This window comes from Macaca thibetana, chromosome 15 (assembly GCF_024542745.1).
Source record: "Macaca thibetana thibetana isolate TM-01 chromosome 15, ASM2454274v1, whole genome shotgun sequence".
NCBI lineage: Eukaryota > Metazoa > Chordata > Mammalia > Primates > Cercopithecidae > Macaca > Macaca thibetana.
This window is the reverse complement of record NC_065592.1, coordinates 85,995,884-86,007,849: the sequence shown is the minus strand read 5'-3', so window position 1 is coordinate 86,007,849 and position 11,966 is coordinate 85,995,884.

Sequence of the window (11,966 nt, the reverse complement as noted above, 5' to 3'; positions counted from 1 at the left end):
ATATTAAGACTCTTAATATCCTTATTTTTCAACAGAATCAACAGGGACTCTTATGATTTAGGTCCCTTTATCAAAATCACTTTACTTAAATGGGGATTGAATTCAGATCTGACTGGCTTCAAAAACATATTGAAATCTCAATTGTGCAAGGCAGTGATTCTCAAAGTGTGGTTCTTGAACTATAAAATCAACATGCCCTGAAAACTTGTTATAAACACAAATTCTCATCCCAACCCAGAGTTATTGAATCAAAAACCCTGGGTTTGGGACCAGCAATCTGATTTTAAAAGCTCTCCAGGGCATTCTGAAGTATACTAATGTTTAAGAATCACAGTTGTAGACTGTTGTTATATTTGTATGTGACGAAAGAGAATGCAATGTTTGATGATAATTTGCATGCACCTTCTATAAATTAGCAAAGCAATATGCCAATTAAAAAATATTTAATGAGTAAATTTAGTGAAAACTCCCTAGTATATAGTCAATCATGTAACCAAAAGCAGGAAAGAAAAATAGCACTAACATAATATTAAGGAAGAATGCATCATCCATCTCTACCTAAAGTAATTATCAGTAAAAGGAATGAGGAAGAGCCATTAAGAGATTCAAAGTTAAGAAAAGCATTGATTCAAACTCATATATCTGTATAAATGAACTTTAAAGTGATGATGTATCAATTTGCATAAGAATGGCAATTAAGAAAATATTTAACTAGGCAGAAATATGTGCTAGGGATTTCATGATTTTTATTTCATTATTAAACTTTGTAAGGAAAACTACAGCTCAGAATCCTACTGAGGGATCATCAGTCACGTTTTGTAACTTGTGATCTCTTGGCCACATCTGATATCAAAGCTCAACATCTGATACCAGGGGAGATCTATAATTGTTATGTGGCCCCAAATGATGTTTCTCACATCTGGAATTCTGTTACCAAGAAATTTAAAAAGAATTAATAGAAAAAAAAAAGTGACATGAAGTAGAGTTAGGGCAAGAGGAATTAAAACAAACTAAAGATCAGGCATGGTGCTTGCACCTGTAATTTAGGCAATATGGGAGGCCAAGACAGGAGAATCACTTGAGCCCAGGAGGTCAAGACCAACTTGGTTAAGATGGAGAGAACCTGTCTCTACAAAAACAAAAACAAAATTAGCCAGACACAGTGGTATGCACCTGTAGTCCCAGCTACTTGGGAGACTGAGGCAAACGGATTCCTTAAACAAAGGGGGTTGAGGCTGCAGTGAGCTGTGATTGTACCACTGTACTCTAGCCTGGACAAAAGAGAAAGACCCTGTCAAATAAACAAAAAAACACCACCACCAAGAATAAACTGAAGTTATAAGGAGGCAAGAATTGTAAACCAGAAAAGTAAATCAACCGAGAAAGAAAGAAATGAGCAAATAGGTAACGGGAAGCAGAAGAGTTAGAGAGAGAACTGTCGTGCTGTTCAGGAGAGAAAAGTAAAAGTGGAAATACATTTTGTAGACTGTAACAGAAAAAAGGGAAAGAAAGGAGAAGGTAGGCTAGTTAGAAAGTTGTATGAATTTAGGAGAGAGATGGTGATGGTCTAGACTTGGTCAGTAGCAGTGGTTATGTAAAAGAACAATGAATTCTAAAGACTTTTTGTAAGTGTTGGAGGAAGAGGTATGGGAATCCCAAGTCTTCAGCAGCAGAGATTAGAATAATGAAGAAAGATGTTGTTGAGAGTTTTCAGCAAAAAATTAAAAAGGGTTGAGATCTTAATAGTCAGGATTCTCCAGAGAAACAGAACTAATAGGATGAATGAATGGATAGATAGATAGATAGATAGATAGATAGATAGATAGATAGATACAGAGAGATGATACACAGAAAGACGATAGATCAACTTATTTTACAAAATTGACTCCTATGATTGTGGAGGCTAGCAAGTTCGAAATCTTTAGTGTAGGCTATCAGACTGGAGATCCACAGAAAACTTAATGTTACAACTCAAACCTGAAAACAATCTGGGGGCAGAATTCTATCTTCTTCCACTGACTGGATGAGGCCTGCCCGTATTATGAGGGGAGTCTGCTTTACTCAAAGCCTACTGATTTAAATGTTAATCTCATCTAATAAATACATCACAGTGGCATCAGACTGGCATTTGACCAAACACTCGGGTATCATTGCTACCTCCCTAAGTTGACTCATAATATTAACCATCACAAATTAGAAATACTGTGTATTATGAGGCAAGTAGTACTATGCTTCACGTAGAGTAAACAATCAATAAATGTAATTATGACTATTGCTGGGTCAAAGGAGAGGATATCAGGCTCCTCCCTAGTGAAGAGAAGTGGTAAAATATCAAGGATGTTATTGAGAAGTGAGCATCAAGCACAGGCAGATTCTCTCTACCTCCTTCTTCCTGAGCTTCTACTCTCATTGTCAGTACTTATCAGGCTTTATTTTATTCCTCAATAAACTCCCAGAGAGGCAGGGTGCATTGTAAACATTTTTTTTTTTCCTATGCTCAGCCTTTTCTTGCCTTTCAGTAGGTTTTAAAATAAAGTCATCACTAGGACAATAACCAATGCGTAATGAGAATTTTGAGACTTGGATGTTCCCACAGTCATAATCTCGTTTTGACTGGATGTCCTCTATTGAGATGTTGGATTGAGAGCAATAGTCTCAATAGGCTCAACATCTGCATGGCCAACTCCTATATCTCTTAATGTGTATAAGTCTAAAGTCAGAAGTTGTTAAATGAGAGACTTCTTGTTCTTGAGAAATACAGAGCCAAATTCACTGAGATTTAAAAAAATTAATGTGTACATATTAAATATTGTCAGAAAATATATAAGAGCAAAAGTCTACATTGAATCACCTATATTAAAGAACAGCAATATTTTTATTTTCAGGAGACAAACAGTTTCATGTTCAACAAGAAGAAATGCATCTTTCCTCCATAACAATTGCAAAAGAAATTCTGTTATAGAAAACTTTTTCCAGCATAATAATTCATATGGGCTCTAGAACCAAAAATCCAAGAATCTTACCTCCACCAGTTACTATGACTGTGTTTAAATTATTCAGCTTCTTTGTTTCTCTACCTACAAAATGAGGACAAAATGGTACTGAGAAAGAGGAAAGTGGCATCAGACAGTTAGCAGATAGCCTGGCACTGAGCTAGGCCTTGTTGTTAAACCTGCCTCACAGTTAGGCTGTGGTGTTCTCCCATTGAACACATAACGTCAGACATCGCCACCATCAGACAGTCGGTCTGTGACTGAGATAAAGTGAAGCAAAATCAACGTTACTTCATGATCATATCTGAGCAGAGACAAAAATATTGTGTTTGCACAAACTACAATCCTCTCCCAGCTAACATCAAAAACATAAGCTTATTCATCAATTACATCTTAGCCCCTCTTCATTCATACTATGTTCTACATAAAAATTACTATGTCAAATTCTAGAATTCCCTAGGCTTCCTGGCAATGTCCTATGGAGAGAAAAAGTTTGCTTCCTTGAATTTTCACTAAAATCACCCAAGACTAAATTCCCTAAGTCCCTTCCAACACCTTCTTACTCCACAGGATTTTTTTTTTTTTTTTTTTTTAGCTTGTTGACTTTTTTTAGGATTTTAGTTTTTTTTGTTGTAATGCATCAATAAGCCCAATTTTTCATGATTTGGGGTATATTTATCTTAATCTTTGGCTGCAGACTGTGGGACTGTTATAAATATTAAATTGATTAATGCACAGTTTGCATTTAAAACAGCATCTGGCATATAGAAAGTTTAAGCCATCATTACTTTTAAACGCAGTCAAAATGCCTCATGGAATGTCAGTATTCATATTTAGGTATGTTTATTTTATTTATTTAACAAATGTATTTTTATTCAGCATCTTCTACATTTTAAACCCATTGCTATGTACATGGATATAAAGAAATGATAGTTTTCCTGTCTTTAAGTTAAACAGTAGACACCTGTGGATTTCCAGGACTATTTAAATTTTCCAGATAACTCCTTCTTACTGTTCTCTGTACCACTGCACAGAGATAATTACTCAGCCTCCCTTACCTTCATACCTCTACAGTTCCACAGGCACAGATCTCTGTTACATGGAAATCATCATGGATAGTTGAAGATAATAGGAGGGAATTTCATTGCAAATATAATGTAACCTAAAACAAGACATGAGGGGTCCTTATAAACAAAAATGGCCATCGTCAGAGAGATTACTAACAGATAAGAGCAATTTTCTAGTTTATATAGCCAATTGAGTATATTCCTGCTCATTGGGTATAATTATAAACAGGGACTCTTCCCTGTCAAGCCTATCTTGGTTTGGATGGTAAATTTTGCAGTTCCCTTGTTTAGTGGTCATCACTCTTTTTGATACCTCATCTTAAAATTGGGGTCCACTTTTCCATCTCTGCTCTCTCTTTTCCATTACAGGCACCACAAATGACATCGAAAGACCAAGCAAGCAATCACTCTTACAATCTATTATTTAGAACCATTTCATTTCATATTCATCTTAACACGACTTATCCAAAAGATAGGATGGTTGTCCTCCTAGGACGAATATGTTTCAGTACTTCCTGGAATAGTTGGAATAAATGGCAGCTGGATTCTAATACCACAACAATGTTTTATAACACAAGTTTTATTCAATAAAATATTGGTAAATTTTCATCAGTGATATAGTAAGAATACATATAGCATTACTTTCTTGATAATATTGTAGTCCACTATATTACTATAACATAATTTGTTAATATATTAATTTTTTACTGTTCCAGAAATGTTTTAATGATGGCATTTCTACAAATTTCTTTATATTATTTTCTTTTTTTTTCATTATTGCTCCAAAAAAATGAAATACATGTGCAGAACGTGCAGATTTGTTACATAGATATACATATTCCATGGTGGTTTGCTGCACCTATTGATCCATCCTCTAAGTTCCCTCCCATCACCCCCCAACCTATGCAACAGGCCCTGGTGTGTGCCTTTCCCCTGTCTGTGCCCACGTGTTCTCAATGTTCAACTCGCTTTTATGGGTGAGAACATACAGGGTTTGGTTTTCTGTTCCTGTGTTAGTTTGCTGAGGATAATGGCTTCCAGCTCCATCCATGTCCATGCAAAGGACATGATCTCATTCCTTTTTATGGCTGCATAGTATTCCATGATGTATATGTACCACATTTTCTTTTCCAGTCTATCATTGATGAGCATTTGGGTTGGTTCCATTTCTTTGTTATTGTAAAAAGTGCTGCACTAAACATATAAGTGCATGTATCTTTATAGTACAATAATTTATATTCCTTTGGGTATATACCCAGTAATGGGATTGCTGGGTCAAATGATATTTCTGGTTCTAGATCCTTGAGGAATCGCCACACTGTCTTGTACAATGGTTGAACTAATTTACATTTCCATCAACAGTGTAAAAGCGTTCCTATTTCTCCACAGCTTCGCCAGCATCTATTCTTTCCTGACTTTTTAATTATTGTCATTCTGACTGGCATGAGATGGTATCTCATTGTGGTTTTGATTTGCATTTCTCTGATGATCAGTGATGTTCAGCTTTTTTTCATATGTTTGTTGGCCACATAAATGTCTTCTTTTGAGAAGTGTCTGTTCGTATCCTTTGCCCACTTTTTGATGGGGTTGTTGTTTTTTTCTTGTAAACATGTTTAAGTTCCTTTTGCATTCTGGATATTAGACCTTTGTCAGAAGGGTAGATTGCAAAAATTTTCTCTCATTCTGTAGGTTGCCTGTTCACATTGATAATAGTTTCTTTTGCTGTGCAGAAGCTCTTTAGTTTAATTAAATCCCATTTGTCAACGTTGGCTGTTGTTGCCATTGCTTTTGGTGTTTTAGTCCTGAAGTCTTTGCCCATGCCTATGTCCTGAATGGTAATCCCTAGGTTTTCTTCTAGGGTATTTATAGTTTTGGGTTTTACATTATTTAATTTGGGGATCAAAGTAAATGCACATTTAAGGCTCCTGATACATATTGCCAAACTGTCCTCCAAAGAGCTTTTATCAATTATAGGCCCTCCAATAGTAAATGTGACTTCCTATCTTGCTTAGATTTAATTGCTACGAATCACTAGTGACATTGATTATAATAAATATTTTAAATATTTTCCAATAATGGGTATATTTAGTTATTTGCATTTCTGATTGTTAGAAGTGTGAACATTGTTTGACATGTTCATTTATTATGTATTTCTTCTTTGGTGATTTACCTAATCTTATTATTTGCACACTTTTATTTCTGTGATTGTTTCGATAATTACTCTTTATATGTAAGAATATTAATGCTTTGTTTTATAGAGAGAACAAACATTTCACCAGTTTATATAATTATTATAATTAAGTCATGCAAGTATACATTTTTAAAATTTTATAATGTCAAATATGTTGATCATTTTTAGCACAGATTCAGGGAGTTCCAGATGTGAATTTATTAGATCTTCATATTATCACCTCTCAGTTTCCATGTTCATGGTCAATCAATTAAGGTTAAATTAGATAATGCCTGCAAGGGATTTGAATTTCAGTGCTTAGAAATTTGTAAAGTCTCAGTCAATAATTACTGAGTTACTTTTTAATAATGCTTCTTCAACAAAGTAATGTATTTATTTAACCTTATTATCTTTCAATGCTTTAGTGGTTCTTGTTTATATTTTAAGTCTTAATTAGAATAGAATTTGCCTTTTATATATGGTAAAACATTATTTATGTACACTTATTTTATTCATAATGCTCAGTACTCCAGAATCATTTTTTAAGTAAATTACATTTTTCCAAATTATTTAAAATGTAATTTCATAATAGACTGCATACAGTTCTCCCTCCCGACACATGCACTTTCATGCACACACATGAACACAACACACTTTGATCTGCTTTGTATTTTTTGTTCTGTAATAGGAACGTGTCTATTCTGGTTTTAGTATGATACTTGACACTTCAATGATTTTATCTTGGTGCAACATCTTTAACACTGTAATTTATTTTCAAGAAATTATTTGCCTTTTAGACAAGTTTATTCTTCAAAATATATTTTGGAATTATTTCATCAAAGATCAGAATAAATATAACAGCACCTGAGTATTTTTATGATAATTCTTTAAAAATAAACTAGTGTAATTTTTATTTCAGATTTGAGATTTTCTTAAGACTCTTGTTATCCTAAACAGATTTTTAATATAAGATAGATATTTTAATAGTACGTTTTGATGATCTATTAAAAATGTGATTCGTCTGTCACAGTCTTAAAATTTTCAACTATTGCAGAATGATGTCACCTACTGAATAAAGAGTCCCATTTTTTGAAGAACTTAAACTTTCTCCTTAGAGGTGTAAGAGAGATTAATACATCTCTATGTAGTAAGCACATTGAAATATACACCATAGCAGGATTTTAGAGGTTATTAGCTATTGTCTTTAGAATATTAGTATAAAGCTCTGTTACAAAGCACTGTTTAAAAGAAAACAATGAAAAAGAAGAACAAAGTTGACTAACTACACTATATGACTAAGACTTGCAATATGGCTCCAATATCAAGACAGTATATATTGGCATAAATATAGACATAGAGATAAATGCATCATAATAGGAAACCAGGTTATACCTACCAATATTTGGGCAACTGTTTTTGGAAAAGGTGTAAATGTACTTCAATGGGGGAAAGATAGTCTTTTCAACAATTGCAAATAATTGAACCTCTATCTATACCTTGAACCATACTCAAAAATTAACTTAAAATGAATCATAGATATAAATTAAGCTAAACCTACACATTTCTAGAATATAACATAGAAGAAACTCTTTGTGATCTTGGGCTCAGAAAAAATTTCTTAGAAAAAATAAAAAATGCACAAATTATAAAAGAAAAAATGATAAATTAGACTTCATTAGAATTAAAAGCATTTACTCTTCTTAAAGTAACTATTTTTAAAGGTTTAAACAAGTCACAGACAGGAAGAAAATATTTGCAAAACAGAGTTGACATCGTATTTGTTCCTCCAATGTATTTTAATAAACTTAGAACTCAACAGTAAGAAAACGATCAAATTTTCAAAAAGAGCAAAAGATTCGAAAAGACACTTTACCAAAGAAAAAAGCCAAATGACAGACAGGCAACACAAAACAATGCTCAACATCATTATTGACTGGGGAAATAGAAATTACAATAAAATTCCACTACACAAAGCTTAAAATAGCTCATGAGGATGTAGAGCGACTGGAAATCTCAGACATTGCCTATGGGAATGCAAAAAAAGTAGTCCCTTTGGAAAACAGTCTTGTAGTTTCTGCTTAAGTGAAACATACAAACAAATATATTTATGACCCGCTATGTATTTACCCAGATAAATGAAAATATAGGCCCGTACAAATATATATACATGAATGGTTATAGTGATTTTATTCATAAATGTTAAAAACTGGACACAACACAAATGCCTGTTAACTAGTGAATGAATAAACAAAGTACTTCCATTCAGTGTAATACAATTTATCACTAAAGAGGAATTAACATGCAAAAATGCAGATACATCTTAAAATAGCGCTAGGAAAAGAAGTTTACACAAAAGACCACATACTGTGTGATTACAATTTTATGACATTTTAGTAAAGACAAACATATGACGACAGTAATGTCAGTAGCAGCCAGCCAGGTTGGGAAAGTGGATTGACCATAAACAGTCATGAAAATATTTTTCTGTTGACTGTGGTGGTGGTTACACACTTAGAATATTTGTCAAAACTCATAGAAAATGGTGCCTCCTCATGTAAGTTATACTTCAATAAACTTGACCTTTAAAAGAGTAGAGAATGATGCCTTGACTAAAGGAGATACTGACCTTGTAACTTGGGTGGAGTTTTCTAACTTTGAAATCTCAGTGTACCTATCACACTATTGAAAATAATCGTAGCGCATACAAAATGCTTGACATAGAGCCTCCTTCTGAGTAAGTGTTAGTTATCATAAAAAGGATGTGATGATCATATCCCACTTAGCAAGAGGAGTGAGGAGTGGTAATGAGGTAAGTTAAAGTGCACAAATGTTAACTCTTTTTTTAAGATGAACAGGAAAAACCCATGTACCCAACACTTTTGAAGCTAAGTCTTATCTTGTCAAATAGATTCAAATAGAAGATTCTCACAGCTTACAGAAGGTAATTTAAAAAGTTTCATTGCCAACACAGGAAAAATATAAACTATAAATATATGTGTGTGTATCATATACAGTTTGTTAATTGAAGTGTGAATGCAGTAGAAAGAGGGTATGAGTAATAGGTGGCTTAAGCCAAATTTAGTTTAGTCATATCCTTGCTCTGCCAATATACCTCAAGTTTAAATGGTATCACTGAAGCTGTTTCAGACTTGAATTGCTCCAAAGCATTATTCTTGTGCCAACTGGGCTGAAATCTGGTGGTAGTTTACTTCTGCAGCCAGATAGGCAGTATCTTTTATGTTTTATTTATTTATAGTATCACTTAAGCCATGCATAACTTTATATGCACTTATAAAGCTAAACTCACAATTTGTGAAGCAAACTTATGATGGGATGTAAGCAGTTTACAATGTGAAACACATTATTGGATAAGAAAAGTTATTAGAGAGAGTGTAGTAAATTAAACATTCAGCCCCACACAAGCTATTTGATTGCCACATGGAACAAGTAACGCTAGAGGTCTTAACCAATTTTTGTGACTTTTTCATGGACAAATTTATTTCAAATTTGACTCTGATTCCATAAATTTAGCTCCTCACTGCACCCAAGTAATGATGAGAAAATCCTCTTCTTTTCCTAGAAGCTAATAACAGAAAACAAATGCTAGTTATCTGTCACCCATTCAAGAGGCAGATTCGTGGTAAAGACCCAGATTATCTATGACCTCCAAAGCTATAGGGATTTTTTGTTTGTTTTTCCATTACACCTTATGACCTTTCTTTAGAATACTTATCCTATTAAGGAGATGGATAGTATATGTTTACAGTGTGGCTATACTCATTTTTTAAATACTCAAGGATTTGAATTTTTAAATGGTAGATTTATAATTGGTATTTTTATTTACCATTTAACATTTAATGACAATGAATTATGAGCTCAAGTGCCTAGGAAATGTCTCCTCTTGTCCATAGATCATAAACAACTTGACTTAAGGGATAAGTAATGGTTAGTTTGAAATCTTCCGTTAAGAATAACTGCTCACTGAAAATCAATAAAAAAATGAACTCACATAGTTTTGTGATTCTGATGCAATCTAACAGAAGTTATTCAAGCTATTATAAAATAAGCCATCAATTAATATTATGAGTAGTTGTAATTATGAAAGCAACATAACCACAGTACAGAGGAAATAGTTGCCATAATTTCATTCCCCTAAGACAACTATTGTCGTTTTATAGCCTTTTAAATGTGAATGCAACTTTTGCAGTGTAGTCTTTTACAAAGTAAAACAGACCTGAATTTCTATAAAGCTCCACCAACTATGACCTAATGGCCCCTAACTTTTGACCAGTGAGCTAAGAATGATTTTTATGATGTTAAATACTGAAAATTGAAAACAGAAAAATATTTCATGCCATGTGAAAATAATATGAAATTTAAATTTCAGTGTTATAATTTTTTGAAATACAGGCATGCTGATCTATTTATGTATTGTCTGTGGCTGTTTTTGTGCTACATGGGGCTGAAACTAGGCTAAGGCAATTTAGGTACTCACCTCAGGCACAGAACCTAAGGGTGGGGAGGGGTGCAAAAAGTTCAGTCATGAAGATAAATCATATCTAATGCAATATGTTAAAAATTAAAATTAATTCAAAAGAAGTTATAAGCAAAATATCTAAATATTATTAAGACAGCATAAGTTCTACAACAACAGAACTGAGCAGTTGTGACCAAGACTGTATCACCTGCAAACCTAAAATATTAACTATATTTAGTTTATTTGCTAACTCTTACTCTACAACATTTAGGCCTTAGAGTTATTTTCATATTTCCTCTTAACAGTTTCTACTTTAGAATATAATATAGATTAGTAAAGTTTTGTTTGACAAAGATATTCCTTGCCAAAGACTCTTTGTCAATCAGAAAAGAAAAAATAAAATAAAATAAAATATATGTGGACAATAATATGGCAAGCATAAACTCTTTTTTATTCTTACTGTGGTTTTCTTAAAAGGAGGAGGAGAAAAAGGAGGAGCAGGAGTGGAGAAGAAGGAAGTCTTAGGCTGCATGACCCGGAAGATATTCTGTGGAAAGGGTTGATTTTATCTAATATGATACCAAATAAGATACAAGTGTGGGAGGCCATAAAGGCTTATAAAGACCATCACTCACCCATATTTACTGAACAATGGTTGTTCTAAAAAAATTACTTTTCCTTTAATGTTCTGTATTGAGTATTCTCCACCATAATCGCACTCTGAATAAGTTAAAGATGTGAGGCACCAAGCCTTAGATATTATCTAAACTCTTAACAACAGAGGAATAGACTCTGCCAAGCCTCAGGCTACACTTCTCCATTATTTTCAAAAACTAGTTACCTAATGACATTTGCTTGGACATTAAGCCTAATGCTAACTATTGGAGATACTTCATACCCTGTCATATGCTTAAATATCAGAGGGAATATTCTAAAAACCTGATTTCTAAAGATTACTTTAGAAATTCTTACTTGTTTCTCTGAACTCTAATTTTTTCACACATCAGTTTTTATAAATAATTTGCTTCTTACTGCCATTAAGAAGGGGTAAGCTGACAGTTTCTCATATTTGCTCAAAGAAATCTTTGACACCAGTTTGTCAGAAGTCTTTTATTACTGTTGAGAAACTTGAGAAAAATATTTCCTGGAAAACACACTCAGGATTCCCTGTCCCTTGGGAGTCATTCTGCTTTAGGAAGATTCTGTTCTGTAACAAGGATTCATGTGCTTGTTACCAATGCAAAGTTATGTTTTACCTG